The following is a 22,242-nucleotide window of genomic DNA, read 5'->3' as shown; positions in this document are numbered from 1 at the left end:
TACAATGCTGTATCCTTTCTAGACCAAAGAAATAGATTACTTAAAAGAAATAATTTTCTTTCTATCTAAGCAGATAAAAACTGTAAAATCAGAGTATAAAATGGCCATTAGAAGCAAGACATAGAATAATATACCTTGTGATACAATTCCATAAGCATATTTTCATGAATAACTGAAATATGTATTGAAGAATTAATTTGAGAATATTTAGTGAAATAAATAAAAATATTAAGCCGGTCGTGGTGGCTCATGCCTTTAATTTCAACACTCAGGAGGCAGAGGCAGGAGGATTTCTGAGTTGAAGGCCAGCCTGGTCTACAGAGTGAGTTGCAGGACAGCCAGGGCTATACAGAGAAACCCTATCTCGAAAAACCAAAAACAAACAAACAAACAAAAAAACATTTCGTAGCATTAATATTATGCACCATTTTCTAATACATGACAAAAGTAAAACAGATAATAATTTCATAAATTCCACACAGGTTTACCTTCAGAATAGTTAGAAGTATATGAGTAAATAAATGGGTTATGTGACAACACAATGATAATATAGAGTGCTCTTTTATAATGGAAAGGAACGTTTTAAGTTGTATAAGAATTATACTAATTCTTCATTAATTATGGATACATTATTGTTCATAAATCAACGACTGTCCAACTTGAAGTCTGAGTCTTTTGACTCCAGAAATATTCTTTGCTTTATCATTTGAGCTTACTCATCTAACATGATTATAGGCTACAAGGATCAGAACCATTTATGATTCTTTGACTTGATCACTATTCTTATCTTTATTATGTGAGCTCATTCATCTAACATGATTATGGATGGCACAGATTATTATTATTTCTGACTCTTCCTTCATTTTTTAATAAAAAATAGAACTCAGGGTTATATTCAGGTTCTATCATAAAACTGTAGAAGAAATGTAAACTTCTGTGCTGGAGAGATGACTCAGGGGTAAAGGGCACTTGCTGTTCATGAAAAGAAACACAGACTAATTCTTTCTTTCTACACACAAAACAAGGTATGATTTTTGTCTGAATCCTGTGTGATGCATTTTGTGATGACTTCTGGGCTCCACTGCAGAAGAACACACCTATAGTTAAATAAAAGTTTAAAGAAATAAATAAAAGTCTGTCTGCCAGGTCTGTCATAGAAATCGAATGGAGTAGGTTCAACAGTATGTGTGATTTCTCAGGTTCAGATGGCTTCTATAGGCATAAGGCTTGTACTCCCTGCCTATGTTATTGGGGAATGTTCTCCCTGCCAAGGTTTATGTCTACATAACCAGAAACAGTAAGATTTCATGAAGCAAAAATTTGTCTGTTATTCCTCAGAAAAATGGTAATGCTATGGCCTTCAGGTCAGCCCTTAAGGCTGTGGGAAAGAACTATGAAAACATGAGTTGAAGATTATATAATTTAAAATAAAAGCTATTCTTTAGAGCTTTTCTCTGTGGGACTGTGAAAGGCAGCCTGTGTTCTAATTGAGCAAAGCTTACTTTGGAGACCCAGTAGAAAACTCTACAAGGGATAGAACAGTGAGCTACGTTCCCAGACACAGGTGTCTGACAACACGGAACCCACAACTCAATAATCCTGTGACTATCTGTCATATTGACAATGTCCCAAGTCCCTGGCATTCTGGCTAAACTGCACCCTCACAGTTACCTGACAATAGCCAAGTATGCTCCTCCCCACAGTATACTGCAACAGCTAGGTAGGTAACCCAGCCCGCTCTAAAAGGGGCTGTTTGGCCCCTCCTCTCTCTCTCCTTAAGCTCTTAAATCTCTTAATTCTCATCTCTAGCTCTCCTCCTCCCTATCCTCTCCTCCATCTCTCCACATGCCCATGGCTGGCTTCTACTTCCCTACTCTTCTTCCTCTTTCTGACTTTCTACAGTAAACACTTTAAAACCAGGGACCATCTCTCTGCTCATCAAGACCCGCTGTTCTTCAATGATTGGAATAGGCCTGACCCTAAAGAGCCACGTGTCACCTCCAGCAGCAAAGCCTCTCAGTGTTTCCAGTCACCAGACCAGACTAAAGACTCTCACATCCTAGGAAACACTGAGTGCCTTATACCCCTGCTCCCTTCTCCCTTCAGCCCCCAGGATGACCCAGTTATCCCCAGGGCCCTCACTTCGTTCTCAGCTCTTCCACAACATACAGTGACATCTGGGATGTCCATGACAGAGGTCCTGTTGTCTGTGGCCTCTGTGAGGCCCAGAGACAACAAACTGCTCCCTCTCTACCCCTGCAGACTGGAGACCCATGGCTTCCCACAACCAGACACCCAACTGGGCCTCATAGAGAGTGCTGTCCACTTGCCCAGAGCACTGGAGCTCTGGTGAGACAGGGGATTCCCCTTTAATTCCCCGCACCCACTGCCCAACATTCCTCAACTATGCAAAATATGAACATGCAATATGATGTGTATAAGGGGCTCCAAGTACCTAAAATTACAGAGGTAGCTACACTAATGAGTCAGTAAAGGGGAAGGGATGGTTTAAAAAACAAGACTCATGGTGTGAGGAATAAAGGAGTACCAGGAAGTGAGAGAGTGATGATCTCAGACAAAATTTGAGCCACTTAAGATTCTGGTTTGAGTTTGAAAATGCAGGCAAGTTTCAAAGTCCAAGAACAACCTAGAACAGATCAAGTTCTAATGAGGAAAATGTTAGGTCCAGGTATCATGGGACACATCTTTAACACCAGGATTCAGGAGACAGAGCAAGACACACCTATGTGTACAAGATCTATCCACAGAGATATTTCCAGGCAGCCAAATTTAGTCTGTGAAGGAGTTGAAAAACAGAAAGGTAATTTCTCACTTAAAACTAGCCTCTATATCTAGATTTAGCAACCAGAAAGCACACACAAGCAAACTACATAGGAGCTGCTATGTTTAAAAAACAGTGCACTTCATTTCTTTTTATAAACGTTACAGATTACTACAGAGCAATAGTGATAAAAACTGCATGTACTGGTACAGAGACAGACAGATTGATCAATGGATAGAACTTAAGGCCCAGAAATTAAACCACACACTTACAGACAATTGATCTTTGACAAAGAAGCCAAAAATATATAATGGAAAAAAGAAATCATCTTCAATAAACAGTGCTGGTCTAACAAGCAGTCTGTATGTAGAAAAATGAAAATAGATCCACATTTGTCACCTTGCACAAAGCTCAAGTTCAAGTGGATCAAGGAACTCAACATAAAACAAGATGTAATCAAGGAAATAGAAGATAAAGGTGGGGGGTGACTGGAGAGATGGCTCGGAAGTTAAGAGCACCGACTGCTCTTCCAAAGGCCCTGAATTCAAATCCCAGCAACCACATGGTGGCTCACAACCACCCATAATGAGATCTGACGCCCTCTTCTGGTGTATCTGAAGATAGCTACAGTGTACTTAGATATAATAAATAAAATCTTTAAAAAAAAAGAAGATAAAATGGGAAAGAGCCTCAAACTTACTGTCACAGGAGGAAATTTCCAAAAAGAACTCCAATGGCTCAGGCTCTAAGATCACGAATTGACAAATGGGACCTCATGAAACTAGAAAGCTTTTGTAAGTCAAAGTTCGTAGTAAATAGGACAAAGTGCAACCTACAGATTGGGAAAAAATTCTTCTCTATCCCCACACTTGATACAGGGCTAATATCCAATATATATAAAGGACTCAAGAAGCTAACCACCAAGGAACCAAACAACCCAATCAAATAAAGGGGTAGATACCTAAAAAGAGAATCCACAATGGAGCAACTGTGGAAGGCTGAGAAACTTCAAAAGCAATATTCAAAGTCCTTAGTGATCAGAAAAATATAAATCAAAGCAACACTGAGATTCCACCTTCCACCAATCAGAATGGCTAAGATCAAAAACTCGGGTGACAGGCTGGTGAGATGGCTCAGTGGTTAAGAATGCCAACTGCACTTCCGAAGGTCCCGAGTTCAAATCCCAGCAACCACATGGTGGCTCACAACCATCCTTAATGAAATCTGATGCCCTTTTCTGGAGTATCTGAGGACATCTACAGTGTACTTACATATAATAAATAAATAAATCTTAAACAAAAAACAAAAAACTCGGGTGACAGCACATGCTAGCCAGGATGTGGAGAAAGAGGACCAATCCTCCATTGCTTGTGGAATTGCAAACTGGTCAACTATTCTGGAAATCCATCTGGAAATTCCTCAGAAAATTGGAAATAGATATACCTTAAAACCCAGCTATACAACTCTTAGGTATATACACAAAAGATGCTCCACCATGACATAGAGGCTTCTGTTCCACTATGTTCAGAATGGCCTTATTTGTGATAGCCAGGAGCTGGAAACAACCCATATGCTCCACAATGGAAGAATCGATACTTAAACATGATTCATTCACACAATGGAATATTATTCATCTATTAAGAACAATGACATCAGGAGGTTTGGAGGAAAATGGATTGAACTAGAAAATTCCATCCTGAGTGAGGTAACTCAGAACCAAAAAGGACATGCATAGTATGTACACACTAATAAATGGATATAAGCCAAAAAAAGTATATAATACAACGTAAATAATTAAAAAGGGTTAAATGCTCAAGGAACCTAGTGAGGATGTCTCAATCCCACTTGGGAGAGAAGAAAGCAGTCATGGGGGAAGAAGAAGGGAGGGACCTGATTGGGAGCAGGGACAGAGAGGGGAAGGGGAAACATGATAAGGCATTATTAGGTATGGGGGGAGGACAGAAGCCCCGAGAACCAATTTAAAAAAATGGAAATAGACAGCCTCAGGAGGTAGGCTGTGGAGGTCCATGTCACATGTTCCAAAGACCTAGGAGGTGAGAGACTCCCAGGACTCAAAGGGAGAGACCTTGGATAAAGTGCTCTACAGTGGAGAGGGGGAATTTGTAGAGTCCACCTCCAGTGGAGGGACAGGCATCAAGTGGAGTGATGGAGTTGCAATCCTATACACAAAACCTCTGATCCAGAATTGTTCCGGTTTGAAGGATATCCAGGGACAAAACTGCAAATGCACATGAGAGAAAGGAGGTCCATGGACAGGCCCAAATTAGGATCCATATGAAGGGGGAGGCAAAGGGCAGTGACACTGTTATTCATACTGTGGTGTGCTTATAGACAGGAGCTTGGCATGGCTGCCCTCTAAGAGGTTCAACAAGCAGGTGAGTCAGATGCAGATTCTAGCACCCAACCAATGGATGGAAGCCAATGACCCCTGTGGTTGAATTGCGGAAAGGCCAGAAGAAGCTGAGGAGGAGAGTGGCCCCATCCATATGCCAGCAGTCTCAACTGAACTGGACCCCCGAAGATCTCTCAGAAAAGGGCCCAACAACCGGGACATATACAGCAGCTGATATGATGACCATGATAAATAAACAGTGGGTGACTGCCTGGTCTGACCTCAGTGAAAGAAGATGCACCTAACCCTCCAGAGACTTGAAGTGCCAGGGATTGGGGAAGCCTGGTGGAATGGTAAGGTGTGGGGACATCCTCTTGGTAGGGTGGGGAGGAGGGATGGGATGGGGTGCAGAGAAAATTTTAGAAACTTTACTTAAAAAATCAAGTTAAGGGTCTTTAGTGTAAAAATGACAATTGACTTGTATATAACTTCTATATGCAATTTTATGAATAGTGTTACTATGAATATATTTTATGCTGAGAGCATATTGCATAAAATATATTGACATACAAAATCACAGAGGAGACATGGTAGAAACTCACTGATGGCTGCCAGGGAGAATATATATACACAGGGATAAAATGAATCATTTGAGGGTAATGTCCTTGGAACGATTCCTTCATTATACCAATCTATTAAAATATTATCACAGTTGGAACATCTTACTGAATAAGCATGGATCTGCATTGTGGCATTGTTCCAGGTAGTTCTCAGGTTCCCAATCAGTAATAAATATGAATACAATGACAATCTTCGGAGCCTAGCTGTTACAGATTTCATCTCTGGCCACCACTCTTGTAGGTAGGTTCACATGAAAGACAGAAAGTGTGATAATGGTCTCCTGGCATACATACCAATACACATACAAACACATGTATGCACAAATACATAAATATGTTTATGCATTAATAAAAGCATAAGAATTCACTTGGGCCGGGCATGGTAGCACACGCCTTTAATCCCAGCACTCTGGAGGCAGAGGCAGAGGCAGGTGGATCTCTGAGTTCAAGACCAGCCTGGTCTACAGAGTGAGTTCCAGAACAGCCAGGCCTACACAGTGAAACCCTGTCTCGATAAACTAAAAAAAAAAAAAAAAAAAAAAAAGAATTCATTCTGAACATGGAGATACTATTACAGAAGAAAGTTGTCATGACCATGATATCAGCAAATATTTAGTGCTTTTTATGTATTTCATTGACCTTATATTTCTCTCATGTCAAATATTTCCCTTGGCATTTAACAGGTGTATGAATGATCTCTTTCAACGCCCCGGCCTCAGAAGTATAGATTGACGATGAGAAAAAGCAGATTACTGAGTACCATGGAATGTCAGAAAATGAATGAGAATTGACAAGGGAAATATTGATTTCCTAGGAACAATAAACACTAGGCCAGGGAATAATCAAGAGCAGAAACCCAGGCTCTCAGTGTTCCTTCTAGCACTTTCTCAGGAACAATCAAATGCTGCACCAAATTCACAAATTTCTTCTGAAAAATCCCACAAGAAATTTGACCAGAAAGTGCAGAACACAGAAAGTAGGGGAATATGGTACAGCCATCACACAAAGCTGACCTTACCTGGGTCCAAAAGCAAATGACCACGAAAACATGCACACAGAAAATAATAACAGTATGGGTGCGTCACTGTAAGTTTTAAAATGTTTCTCTCTAACAGATGCAGAAAGTTAACTCAACTTGATTTCATGACAGTGACTCAAAACTGTTTCAACAAGCACAAACCAAACAACTCAAGGCATAAATTATGTACAATCAGTGGGAGAAAGCTCACTGATAGATACATGTCAATATAGCTATGAAAGGCCTAGGGCAAAATATCACAGTGGATCACTATGAAAGCTCTGAAGAATGTGGAACAGAAGGAACATTACTGAGTCTAATGAGGATAATAGCCAACATCCTAAGCCTATCCCTACACACACTGAAGACAGCTGTCATCATTCTACTCTACTCAGTAGACAAACAAGGATGTGCAAAGCCTCCACAATAACTTATCACAGTACAGCAGTGCTTGCACAGAGCAAGTAAGACTTAGAATGTTTTCAGTGTTCAAATAAGGATATGAGGAAGACAATTTTTCTCAAATTTCAAGATATATAATTCTTCAACTCAAGACATGCAAGTATCCCAAGAAAATAATCCAATCTGATAAAACACTTAACATGCTATACAATAATACAAGAAAAATACAAAAAATATATATGATTTGGATTTATACATTCCTAAAGAATAATCTGATAAGTGAGAAGACCACTCAGTGCCTAAAAGGATCTTGGATGTGCTGGTTTAGCATACAAACTGCTAAAGGGGGCTCTGTAGGCTGATGGGTGTAAATTGTCATTATGGTTCTCCCTAGATGCTGACCTTTGTGCTGTAATACCAACCTATCAATGTATGTTGACCAGCGCAGTAGTGACAGGTAGGTAACAGAAACTTTACTGGTTTGAACTGAGGTCAACCTACAAAGGAAATACAGACATGGCACTGGAAAGCTATTCAAAAGTTGCTCTAAAGATCACAGTCTGAAAAGTGAATTTATAACTGACATACTGCTATATGTAGAAATACGGAAACATTTAAATTGTTGGTGCTTTCAGCCTAAGTCAGACAAACATGGTTTGTAAAGGGAAACTGCCAATTCAGAGAGAGCTGAATAAAAGGCCAGCAGTGGGGTAAAGGCAACACTGTAAAAGAAGGAGGAAGTGGAGTTATAGAAACCCATGCTGACATTTACCATGGAACATGGAATTATGAATATATGACAGCATGGATACCCATCCAAAACCTTCCTCAGAACATACATGAAACACAAGGATAGGATGAAAACATGAATAACAAGGGGTGAGACAGGGATAGAAGAGATGGTAACTGTGTAAGCACTCTGGGACACTTCATGTGCAAAGGCCATTCACCTGAAAAAGCAAGCACTAGGAGATTTAGCTAGCACAGATTAGAGTAAACTCTAGGAACTCTGTAATATCTGCAAAACCAAAGAAACCAGGTAATGCAAATCCTCTACCAGAATGTTGCTCTGTGAATATTCTAACAATTGTAATATGCATGAAATGAGTATAATCCCTAATTCGTGTGATGGAAAATTGACTGACAACAGGAATTTCTGTAAAACAGAAATTGGAGATGCAGGGAAAAATACATTGCTGACATAAATTTACAATACTCAAAACTTGATGCCCTGGGCATTTGCAGACAGCATCAAGTGTGTAATAAAAATGGGCATAGGAACACATGAATTTTCAGGGAGAAATGAGGACATTTTTCAAAGTCTGTCACTTCATGACTCTTACCTGTGACATACAGGCTGAGTATCATTGTCATTTCTACCAACAACAGACCATAAATTCCTGCTCCAGTGACAGATGCTGTACTTTAAATTCAAAGGAAGAAATACATAAAATAAATGTGTGTCCTGGAATTGTTTTGTCTAATTGTATAACAGGAAAAGCACATCTTCCATTTCATGGAGACTGAACAAGAGCTCATTCTAGAATGGGAAGAATAACCCATGGAATACCTACTTCCACCATGAAGTCAATATGAACACTAGGGCTTCGACTTTAAATCTTGCAACTGACTTTTCCTCAAATACATACCTGATTCTGAATAGACAGAATTCCACACGCTTGAGCCTTCCAGTCAGTTTACTATCACTTGTTTCTTCACAACCTTTCTTTTTTTTTTTTTTTTTTTTTTTGGTTGGTTTTTTTCGAGACAGGGTTTCTCTGTGTAGCCCTGGCTGTCCTGGAACTCACTCTGTAGACCAGGCTGTGCTCGAACTCAGAAATCCGCCTGCCTCTGCCTCCTGAGTGCTGGGATTAAAGGCATGCCCCACCACGCCCGGCTTTCACAACCTTTTCAAAGTAGATAAATTCAAATAGCAACATGCAGTGTTCAGACATTGGGACTCTTGAGTACTAGAAGGCCATAGCATTCTAGTCTAGCATTTCCTAGGAAAGTCTCTTAAATATTGGATTCCTGTACTCCCACTTGTATCTTCCTATTGTCACATCTAAGTGCTGTAACAATGTTTATCTCTTTAAAGCTGTCTTTTCCTATCCCTTACCATTAAAAGAGATGATTATATTAGCATACAGTAGTACTAAATATTTATCCATACATTAAAATCAGAAGAACATGGAATCATATTTTTCAAGCCCTGAGAGAAAATAACTGGCAACTTTAATGTGAAATCCAGAAAAGTGGCTACAAGTATTGATAGTGTAAAACATACATTTGAACATAGTAATATATTAAGACACCTTTTTTACTCAAAAAACTACATAGAAAATAAACTAATGAAAATATGCACAAAAGAATAAGACATAAAATTTTCATGAGAACTTAGGAAATAAGACATTTATTGGGAAGAATGAATGAATGAATATAAGAAAAGTAGGAAATATTCCTCATGTACAACATAGTAAAGCTCTCTCCCATACAAGGAATGGAGAACAATATGAACCAGATTTTGCCACTCACAATGCCCGCAAACCTTCTAGATCGCATATGCTAAGGAATGCAATCTCACAAAGAACAGATTTTCATTGACCTATCATGAAAGAAGTTCACAATAAAAATCTTAGTAAAAGTCAGAATAGATAACACAGCTATCTACATAATTAAGTCTATTATTTGTGAATCTTGGTTTTCAGGCCAGGAAGAAGAATTCTGCCAAACGAAAATGACATCATATTGTATAGGGATATTCAAGGCTGTTCCGACTTAGGGTGTGGTCCAGCACAAGGCACACAACTTTCCTCACTGTGGTTGGAATACAAGCAAGCCTTTAGGATTCACTTCAATCCCAAACAACAAAAGTACATTTACTAAGAAAAAGGAGGTTCACATTTTTAAAGTATTATCAAATTGAATGGCAGAACATGTGAAATATTAGAGAAAGATCTTAGAGAACAGGATATGTCCAACACTCCTGAGGTGAGAGAGGAGGGGTAAGCTACTTGAGGAAGAGAAAGACCGTACAGGAAAAAGAGAATGGTAAAGGAATACAGTAGAATGCATGGTTAGCAGTACAGTACAGTTGAGAGAGTACAGCCACAGAGAAGGAGAAGGACACAGTTTTACTGGGAGAGTTTTACAGACTCAGGCTGAAGAGAGAACATGCTAGGCACAGGTAAAGACAGAATGAGCAGGAGAAAGAGAAGGAGCCAGAAGATTTAAAAAAGATTGCTACAGTTAATTTAAGGCCAAGCAGAGCAATTCTGTGTCTGCGAGAAGAACCAGGCTGAATGAGTCACCTGGGAGAGTAGTTTGAGCCTGAACAGTGAGTTGAACCAGACAGTTGAGAGTTGAAATGAGGTCAGGCAGTGGTGGCACATGCCTTTAATCCCAGCATATTTCTGAGTTCGAGGGCAGCCTGGTCTGCAGAATGAGTTCCAGGGCACCCAGGACTCTACACAGAGAAACCCTGTCTCGAAACCAAAACAAAAAACAAAAAAAACAAAAAAAAAACAAGAGTTGAAATGAACAAACAAAGGGGAGCTTATTCAGCAGGAAATTTCTGAGGGTGAAAACACTCTATGACCAGATAAGATTGTTTAGGGGCTAGAGGCTTCTAGGACTAGGCCAAGGTAAGTAGACGGAGGCAGTAAGCCTCCCAGACTACAATTATAATAGGAAAATACAAGTTACTTTTAAGATCCTGTGGAAAATCTAATACCACTCACTATAAAAGCTTTCTAGAATGTAAGAAGAGAAGAAACACACCTCAGAAAACAAATGGAAAGAGACTTGAAACTAAACCAAACAGTCCAGAAAAGGCAGGAAAGTCATTATTCCATCCTTTTTTTTCCATTTTGTATTAGATATTTTCTTTATTTACATTTCAAATGTTAATCCCTTTCCTAGTATCCTCTCCAAAAATCCTCTATCCTCTCCCCCTCCCCATTCTAAAGAACCCATCCTCTCCTGTTTCCTGGCCCTAGTTTTCCCCTATACTCTGGCATAGAACTTTCACAGGTCCAAGGGCCTCTCCTCCCATTGATGATCGACTAGGCCATCATCACCTACATATGCAGCTAGAGCCATGAGTCCCACAATATGTTTTGGGTTTTGTTGTTGTTTTTTGGGTTTTGGTTTTTTGTTTTGTTTTGTTTTGTTTTTCGGTTGGTGGTTTAGTTTCAGGGAGCTCTAGGGATACTGGTTAGTTCCTATTGTTGTTCCTACTATGGGGCTGTAAACCCCATCAGGTCTCTGGGTAATTTCTCTAGCTCTTTCATTGGGGACCCTCTGCACTGTCCAATGGATGACTGTGAGAACCCACTTCTGTATTTGTCAGGCACTAATAGAGCCTCTCAGGAGACAGCTATATCAGCCTCCTGTCAGCAAGCTCTTGTTGGTATCCACAATATAAGGCCAAATTCAACCAACTGCATCAGTGTGAACACAATTCAAGGACTTAAAATCATGTAGACTGGACCGAAGATGTGATTCAGAAAGCAAGTGCATCTTCTGAAGAAGAACAACTCAGATCAGACCATCCACTCTGTCAACAAATATTGTGGATGGACTCTCTGGTGGTAGCATTCAGTGTCCAGAAACTGCTATGCAAACTGGGGCAGGAGGCAGAGTTATCAATGGCCATACCCAGATTTTTATCCTGTGTGCTACAATCTCAATTTGCCAGGCAAGGCATGGCCGCCAGTATCATAGTGGCAAGGCTATCTGTGGGTAACAAAAGGCTTTCCTGTTCAAGCTGAGGCTGGCTCCTCAGGAAAAACATACATAGACTAAACAGAGAATCTGGCTAAAATCCAATAAGGAAGGTCACAGGCCCCGGGAGGGAATCCAGGATTGATATCTGCTTCATGTGTAAATGGCCCTTTTCAAACACATTAACTGATGCTGATTTCAGTCTGGGTAAAAGAAACTTTGATTTCAATGGGCAACAGCAATTTCCCAGCATCAAAATTAATTATTGACATGAAGTGACAGCTGACAGCGCTGCCTACCATGGGAAATCCATATCATCACATCTAATATTCTTAGTGAAATCTTTCACTAAGACGCATCTCTGAATGCTGTATTTACATCAAAGAGTGCATGTGCCTCAGTGTGAAACTAACGGAGACTATAACTTTGTTAGGTTAATGTTAATATTTACAGTCATATGATGGTGCTTTATAACTTAAATTTTCTAATTCAATCAAATCTCCACCGATCGCCATATGACAAATATCTACAAAGCTCTCTGAGGATACCTACTCAGTTCCCTGGAGAAAGGGAAATGAAATGGCAATTGGAGGAACAGGGGAGTTAAGAAAGCATGAACGAATTTGAATTACAGGAGCTTTATAAAGGCTTTTGCAAAGACAAACCTCCCAGTATACAAACTCCAGATGCAGCCAAGGATCTACAGGGATACTGTAGAAAAACTCAGGTTTGCAACCTACTTGCTGCAATCTGAATCTGCCAGACAAGGCATGGAAATTTTTATGATACTGGCAAGACTATCTGTGGGTAACAGAAGGTTTTCTGGTTCAAGCTCCACAGGAAAAAAAAATCATAGATTACAGTGAAAATCTGCCTAAAAATCCGGTAAGGAAGGTCACAGGCCCTAGGAGGGAATCTACTGATGATATTTGCTTTATGTATAAATTGCCCTTGTCACACCCATAGCCTGATACTGCTTTCAATCTGGGTAAAAGAAACTTTGATTTCAATGGGCAGCAGCAATTTCCCAGGATGAAAATTAATTAAATACTGACATCAAGTGACAGCTGACAGCACTGCCTTCCATGGTAAATCCATATCATCACATCTAATATTATTCTTTTCCAGAATCATTAAGGAAATAGAATCTGGCAAAATCAAATTCATGTCCTCTTTGTACTGGCAGGTGATCCCCACTCCACCTCTTGTTCAATACTTCTAACACACCTGGATCCTTTGTGAGAGTCTCCTTGACCTTAACCATCCAGTGCTCTTAGTGTTGATTTACAGTTATGGAGATTTGACTGAGCATATGGAGACCTGAAAATGAGAAAATATAGTTTAGAATGAACATGGAACTGTTCATGGAACAAAAATGAAAGACGTCAATGCCCGAGAAAAGGATAAATATGAAGGAAAGAGAAGATATCATGAGAATTCCTATTTTTCTCCGAGCATTCCAGTTTACCCTAAAGATGTGAGAGTCAGTCACACAGTTAACACACATACAGAGTCTTTTTCCAAGCAACACAGAAGAGGAGGAGGGAAGACTGGAAGAAAATTATCCTGACCCAGAATCCAGACACTAATCCAGCAAGTAAGTGATCAAGATTATTCAAAAGATGTTGTCTAATTTTGTCTTAATCCATAGTAAAAGCCTGGTAGTGGCACACCTTTAATCCCAGCACTTGGGAGGCAGAGGCAGGCAGATTTCTGAGTTCCAGGCCAGCCTGGTCTAAAAAGTGAGTTCCAGGACAGCCAGGGCTACACAGAGAAACCCTGTCTTGAAAAAAACCAAAAACCAAAAAAAAAAGAAAAAAGAAAAAAAAAGAAAAAAAAATCCATAGTAAATTTTCCACTTATTAAAATATCTACTCCTGAAATCATCACCGCACAGCATGCTGGGCTGAACCTTGGAAAAATTCAAAGAAATTCAGGAAGAATGGTTACCTGGGGTACCTGTTAACATATCAATGAAGTCACAGATGGATAGGTGCTTTCTGGGCTGCTGGTTATCTCTTGACCTGCCCCTCTATCCTCCAACACATCCTCAATTCCCCTCCCTCCACCTGATAGCCTGGTTCAGTCTCAACCCAACCAGATATCTCTGAATTCTTTCTTCCTCAGACTGAAACGTCAAAAATTAACCTCACCACCAGCCCAAGAACCAGGTATCTTCTTGAAGTGCTGCAGGTTGCATGTCTTAGGAAAATAATAAAGCCTCATAGGAAACTACAATGGCCTATAAAATGCCTGTAGCATGTGACCAAAGTCTATCTCTTGGTCTCGATGTATTATTTGATAAAGATGGCCCACATGGTGGAATTGGTTTTTCTCTGGTGACACTCAGGGTTAACAGAACCTACTATATATCTTCAAGTCTGATAATCTGTCTCACACACATTCTCTATGAATGATTATTATTTACCTTACTGCATTTTCTTTTCAGGGTCTTCTTTCTTTTCTTTTCTTTTGTATTTATAACCACCTACTGAATTCAATTTTCATATCCTATGTTGTCCTCATTTCCTTAAGGAAATTTCTCCTCACAAGTACCTTGCTGCAATCCTGTCTTCATGTTTTATTCAAACCTAAGGTATGACATTAATAACAAAGCATATGGAGACACATTTCTCAATGATGTATTTACATCAAAGTATGCATATACCTCTGTGTTCAGCTAACGGAGACTATAACTTTGCTTGGTTAATGTTAATATTTACAGCCATATGATGGTGCTTTATAAGGAATATTTTCTAATTCGATCAAATCTGTACTTGTCCACATATGACAAATACCTACAAAGCTCTGTCCGGATGCCTACTCAGTTCCCTGGAGAAAGGGAAATAAAATGGCAAATGGAGGAACAGGGGAGTTAAGAAAGCATGAACGAATTTGAATTCGAGGAGCTTTATTAAGGCCTTTGCAAAGACAACCCTCCCGGTATACAAAGTCCAGAGAGGGCCAAGGATCTACAGGGTTGTTTTAGAAAAATATTCTGGCAACCATAAAATTAAAACATCACCATAAACTCAATTCACAGGAACTCAAACTTCCTGATAATGGTAAGATATCCGCAACAGAATTGTAAGGGTAGCAACAGAAAATGCATCCCTGCTCCACATGCCTGTCCCGCTCCTACCCATTTCCCAGCCCAACAGCACCTCTGATCTGGCAGGTGACAGGACCAGCTGCTGAATATCCTAGGGGGGCCAGCACAGCAACTGCAGCTTAAGGAAGTTTTCAAGTTCTGCAAACACTAGGCACTAGTCTCCTTCCATGACTTCCTGACCACGAGGCAGCCAAGATACATTGAGAATGCTGGAATGGCGGAAATTCCAGTCACTTCCTCTTGGTTCCTCAGAGCCACTCCTTCTGGACATGCCCAATACTCAGCAGCTTCCTGCTGTTCTTCTAAGACCACCTCCTTCAGGAATTTTTAATTAATTAGCTTCCCAGTTCTTCAGAGCAATTTTTGTTGGTTTGGACTTTTGCCTCCTTGCTTGCTTATTTAATTCATTGATTGATTTTTTGATTGATTGATTGATTCTTTGTTTTTATTTTGTCTTTTTCTTAAACTTAACTAATCATGCAGGAGGCCCACTCTCCCCATCAGGAACCACTCCTCCAACTCTGTTGTGAAAACACAACTTCTCAGGATCTACTCTGCTCAGCTTCCCACAAGGTTGCTGCCAGACTAGACCAGAACTGAATGCAGTAGGACACTGCACCTGGGTTCTGAATCCTTCAGATACAATAGATTCTGCCTAACTTCTCACATTATGAGTCTAGTCTAAAAATGCACACAATTAAGCAGTCCCTCTGAATTCTGATGCTCAATACCCAAAACAAAGTAAAACTAAGATAAAATGTCTTTGGCTCAAAGTATCAACTGTGTATGTATCTTATAAGGAGAGCAATTTACATGATATCCTAGGTAAAGAATTGAAAACCCAGAGTCATGATCAAAGAGATCAAAGTGTGTAAGCCACGTAAATCAACTGAAAGAGGACAGGAACAAAATGATTCGTGGGCAAGAGAATAACAGCAAAAGCCTGAAGGCAAGGAGGACAACATAGGATATGAAAATTGAGTTCAATGTGTGCTTAAAAATAAACAAGGAAAAGAGCCTGAAAAGAAAATGCTGTAAGACAAATAATAGTAACTCATAGAGAACGAGTGAGAGACAGATCATTAGACTTGGACAAAAGGTAGAGGAGCTGGATACCTTAGTCAAAGAAAATGATGAAGTAAAATGATGTCAGCTTTAGGCACAATATTGTTTACTGCTTGAAGGGTGAGGCAATAAAAAAAAATTCCTTTGAATAAGCATCTAGATTTTTGTCAAAAGAAAGAATAAAGAAAGGAAAGAAGGAAGGGAGAAAGGAAGGAAGGAAGGAAGGAAGGAAGGAAGGAAGGAAGGAAGGAAGGAAGGAAGGAAGGAAGGAAGGAAATAGAAAAAGACCTACAATACATACTGCACTATTTAGCCATTTGTTCATAGAAGATTCCCTGACTGTGCTCTATAATACTCTATGTACACCCATGCATATCTTCATAGGCTGGGAAAAGAAGACTCAAGAATTACCAAAGTCCCCTTAGAGAATATGGCATGAGGTCAACTCTTTTCATAAAAGTAATGAGTTCCAGGATTCTCTTGTGACTTCTGAGGTTCAAACACTTTGTGTTGACAGTGAGAGTTAAAATGGATTCTAGGCCAGCATGGAAGTGAGAGCTCAGAAGCACAAGCCCAGACCTGATGGTCTTTCTTTAGAGAACAGGGTTCTGAGCCCGTGGACACCTTCCAGAATGCAGGGCTACTTGTTACCCATTGTGGTGAGTTTTATATTTTCCCATATTGTGCTTATGCAAAAAAAAAAAAAAAAGAGAGAGAGAGAAAAATTATGTCACAAGTTAATTGATTCTGCATATGTGAACAGATTAAATACACTGGTAATTAATAATGCATCTGAGTTAAGGAAAGAATCAATAGCTTTTCCCTCAGAGGTAATTTAACTAACTGTGAATCCAAAGTTGTATTCTCTTCTTCGTCTTATCTGAGCCTTCCATCTTGTGTGTCTATTCAGTTAATTTAAATCTGTAACTTGGTGAATACTGCCTTGTGTATCTCTCTCTTCCTGTGTGTCTGCCTTCTGTCTCCATGTTTGTGTCTATCTGTGTACTTTGTGTGTATGTCTGTTGGCTTTTGTATCTCCATTGCTGGTCTTAAGAAAGACCTTTGCAATATTTTCAGGAACATCAAGAAAACCCCATTATATGGGGAAGGAATGGTATAGTATACAGTAATCTTTAACAGAGTTTTAAAAACTGAGGTAACTGGCTCCAAGTGATTACAGACATCACCGTTTATCAATCAGTACACATAATGGTATATTCATTTTGGAAAGTTATGCTAAGCCTCTGCATTTCATGCTTTCAGCAAATGACACTCAGGCAGTTTCTGAACATGCCTTGAAAAAGTACATAAATTACCATTGTATCAATAAATCATCATTGCACCAATGTATCACGTTTGGTTTTAAAAGTTGATAACAAGAGAAATACAAGGAAAATAACGTTTGTTTTTACATTGTTCTTTGAAAAAAATGCTAAACCATAAAGTTGAATACACAGTAGAACTGGAGTTTTAAATCTTAAATTTCTTCAAGTTGCATTAACTCTGGTTGTAAGGTCCAAGAAAATCACCATCTATTAGAAGGTAAGAACTTTTGTACACTGCATTGCCACACTTGTGGCTCTGCCAATGCATAGAAAAGCACCATGGTACAAGACTCCATGGACTTTGGCTGGCTGTATTCTTAATAAGATGTTTGGAATTTAAAAAAAAAAAAAAAACCACGAACCAGCTTATAAGTGTATGAAAGTGATTCTAATGAAGTCTCTGAATTCTGACAGAGATGGAGCTCCAGTTGGTCTTGTCTTTTCCACTGGGTTTTATCAACTGAGTTGTTCTACAAAGTGGTTTCATAAATATAAGCAAACACTGCAGGGCATTGACAATAAAGGTGTTGCTTTTTTAGAAACTGACAATAAGTCTTCATTGTTAACAAGCAGACTTACACAACTCATTGTGTATGAAGAGGTCAAGCTGGTGCCTCCAAGAACTTTGGCTCTTATGTTCCACAGTCCTCATTATGAAAAGAGCTTTGCAAGGTACAAAAAGTGAAATATTATACACAGAACAAACAAAAAAAAAACATTGATCTAAAATTTGTCCTTCCTCCAAAATATGCTAGGTCAATGATGTCATGAATTTATTGTGAATAACCAATCAATATCTAATTTGACATAAATACCCAAAACACCCTTGTGATTATATATATATATATATATATATATATATATATATATGCACATTGCATATGTACGTGAGTGTAGTGGGAGTACTTGTGCACACACCAGTGTTATAAATTATGTGAAGGAGTTTTCTATATAATTTAAAGCATAGGCCTTTCATTGGAGCAGTCTACCAACGATCATTTAAATTTCAGACTATTCAAGCCTATGACCTCATGTGTAGCTTGCTCTTAACCTCTCTGTCCCTGTTCCCACTTATCTGTTCTCTTCTCTGTCTCACACTAAATCTGTTCCACCTGCTTTTTCTTCCCTACATCACTTTTTCCATCCAGAAATTCCACCCTCCAATTCTTGTCCCAGGAATTGAATGTTAGGTTTTTTTCTTACAAGCAATCAGGTTTGAGACATCTCCAGAATTCTGTGGAATACCTATAGGCATAGAGAGCTGCCTGCCATTCAAATATCTCAGCAGGTGTGGAGACAAGTATTTACAAATGTAAGCCTGGTGATGGGCTATAGAAATGACAATAACAAGATCCTGCTAGCACTTAGTTCTCTACCAATATAGCAGTAAACATTTAAAAATACACAGACACACCTGCATAAAAGTTTGGAAAATTAACTTCAACCCATGTGAAGAGTTCAGAAAGGCCAAAAGAGGAAATTGGGGCCCACAGGGTGGAAAGTCACTTTGACTTAGAATAGTCTGGCCTCAAATGAAGAATAATACACCTACCCCAATGTTCTGATTGCTGGGATTATGCCAGCAGCACTTGCATGTTTGATGTCTATAGAGTCAAGCAATGTAATCACACTTTGTATACCTGAACAACATAATTTATATTCTTTAAAAATATTTGACTGTCTTTCTATTTACACTAACACAACATTAACATCTTAAGAACTAGAAACATCCATAAAATATATTTTTTCTGTAGATAGCAAAAGGACCTTGTGGTCAAAAATAAGCTCTAAGGTAACCAGGAATATAAAACCCCAGAGTTCTCTCTTCAGGGGAAGAGAAGTACACTTTTTTTCTGACCAGAAGTGAGGGAATGTAGGTAGCAAGTGGCATGGTGAGCTGTGCTAGATGTAGTGCCACAAAACACCTGAAAGTCCCAAGCTATAAAATTGTCCCAGACAATCTTCCCTTGATCATTGTTTCTCAGGCAATACAAACCAGCCTTGCAGGAGATGTGACATGTACCTTGTAGCTTGGTGTCCTCAACACTGTATGCTTGATCCTCCTCTAGGCCCTTTAGTTTTAGAATCCAACTTTAAGAAAGACTCACATGTACTTTGCAAAAGACTTTTGAGGTAGTCACACTTTCATCTTCACTGTGCACAGAGGATTGAGACAATTATTACCAAGAACTTTCTTTCCAAAATTATACTGTGCTTAATTATTCCTAAAAATAAGCCACCCTGGGGTCAGAATCTAAAGTTACACTCAACATTGTCTACAGGGAGAATGGATAGCATACTTACTGGTTTTAACTACTCAGAAATCCCTGAGTTTGCTCAAGCTCAGGACACAAAATACCAGCAATCTCCAACCACAGATATTTCCAATCCTGAAAATCCATCACCTACAACTAAACCCTATACAAAGCCTGCCTCCCACTCATTTCTCTTCTGCTTACCACCTGAGCAGGGGCAGGCTCTCTCCAGTGTTCTTCCCAGTCATTATCTTGTGTGTGGTTAATTGTCCCATGGGGCTTTGTAGTTTATCTTGACTTTTGAGTACCAGGAGACTTTTTACTTCAGATGTTAACACAGGTAATGGGAAAGATTTTCTCTGTGTGCTGTAGGAATTTCATTGGCTATAACCCACAACCAGTGCTGAAATAATTACAGAGTGGTATTGAACTAGATTTCTTTTTTGTCTCATGGGTTGTTACTCTACCAGAACTAGTGTTTGCAGAGACTCCCACATTTTTTTTTGTTTGTTTGTTTTTGTTTTTGTTTTTCGAGACAGGGTTTCTCTTTATAGCTCTGGCTGTCCTGGAGCTCACTTTGTAGACCAGACTGGCCTCGAACTCAGAAATCCGCCTGCCTCTGCCTCCCGAGTGCTGGGATTAAAGGCGTGCGCCACCACACCCGGCTGAGACTCCCACATTTATATCACCTATCCAGTAAACATCAATCGTAGGCTTTCATTCTGACTAATGAACTCACAGCTGAGTCAAAAAACTTCTTCCCCTTTGAAATGTTAGCTTCTTGATATCTTCACTTATAACGACCCATAGAAAATATACTTTATCAGCACCCAGCAAAATGCTTCACACAAAGTTGCCCAAATATATACCAGAAATTTGCGACTAGAATTTGTGATGTACAAATACTAATGCCTGCACCAGTTCTTTTGAAATATATTATAACTTTTACCTTGGATTTTGGGGGGCAGATTTGTTAATTAGTGAGTCTATGGATTTTTTTGTTTGTTTTTTGTTTGTTTGTTTGTTTTCCAACTGAGAGACAGAAAGGGGTTTGATCCAGAACAAAGGAAAAGTAGACAGGAACTGAGAAGAGTAGAGGGAATGAAAACTCTTCAAGATATATTGGATGAGAAAACAATCTTCATCATTTTGGATAGATTCTTAGTGATGTTTTCTGGATTCAGTATTTGAGTATTGTTTTGAATATTTTGCATCAATGTACATAAGGGTAATTGTTCTGAAAGTGTTCACAATGACATGAGCATACTTCAGCCTCTCAAACTAGGATTGTGAGAGTTACTAATGTGCAAAACATGATTTTGCAACAGTACTGCGTGAGTCACAAGGGTTACAAATATTAAATTTTGCACATGAGGAGCATTCCACCTCTGTTAAGGAGTCTGTTTGTTGTTGTTATTGAAACTCGTTTTATCAATGCTGCATATTAATGGAAGTTTGCATAAAACATTTGAGCTTCCTTTAAGTCGACATTCCCAAGGAAAAGAGAATGTGTTCATCTGCATCTGCCTTTGCATTTCCCTCAGACAAATGTCCTACAAGATTAGACTGGGACACAATATGAAAAAAAAAAAAACTGGTCTCTAGAGTCTACAAAAAGAAAAGAATTCACACTAAAGCCAAACCGTATAAAAGTAATCAATGCATGTGGAGAGCTGTGCTGTGAGCAATCGCCATTATAAGATGGCACTAGCTTCCACTGCACCTAACTAGTAAACAAGCCTTATGCGCAAGTGCAAGAGTGAATTCACGCCTAGTCACTGCCCATTTCAGAGAGTAGTAATGGGGTGATGGGCTAGCAATGAATCAGGAGCTGTCACGCCACATCAGGTGCTGCGGGCTATATAAGCAGCGCCATTTTCTGGGTTCGGGGTCTTCCTCCTGAGAAGTAAGCAATAAAGCCTTTTGCTGCAGAAGATTCCGTTTGTCCTGAGTGTGTTCTTGCCGGCGGGGACAAAAGCTCAGGATAAATGCAGTAAAGCCTTTTCATGTCACTATCACAAAAATGTCATAAAAGAATTTATATTGAAGAGAAATCCTACAAATAAAAGCAATGTGCATCAGGTGCATCTGTGGACAGCTAGAAGTGTCTCTATAGCCATCTTCTAGACGCAGTGAGGACACTCCTCATCTGTAGGCAACAACACTTCCTCTGCATCTGTTAACATGGCACCACTTCTCTTTCACATGCTTCCCATTCTCATGGACTGAATAAAAGAGTGTTCCCTCGTCGCACAGACACTTCTGTTCTTCTGACCTCTCACCATTCTCAGAGGCTGCTTCTGCCAATAAATCCTCCCACATGGCACCTGAAGCTTGGTGTGATATGTCCGGGATTTTGCCTGCCTGTTCTAACAAATATGAAGAAATGATTTCTGTTACCCTTGTGAATCATGCAGCATTGTTTCTGTTACACTAACAAATTCATGATAAAGAAAAATTTTGTAAGTAAGCTTTTAGATGCCTTAACAGGAATGAATGCATTCACAAGTAAATGTACGAAGAACTCACACAAGAGAAAAACACTATTCATGTGACCTTTTGATGAAGACTAAACATCATAGTTG

The sequence above is a fragment of the Mus caroli genome, unplaced genomic scaffold (assembly GCF_978045245.1).
Source record: "Mus caroli unplaced genomic scaffold, Mus_caroli_1 scaffold_6, whole genome shotgun sequence".
NCBI classification, from domain to species: Eukaryota; Metazoa; Chordata; class Mammalia; order Rodentia; family Muridae; genus Mus; species Mus caroli.
Note: the sequence above shows the minus strand (reverse complement) of the source record.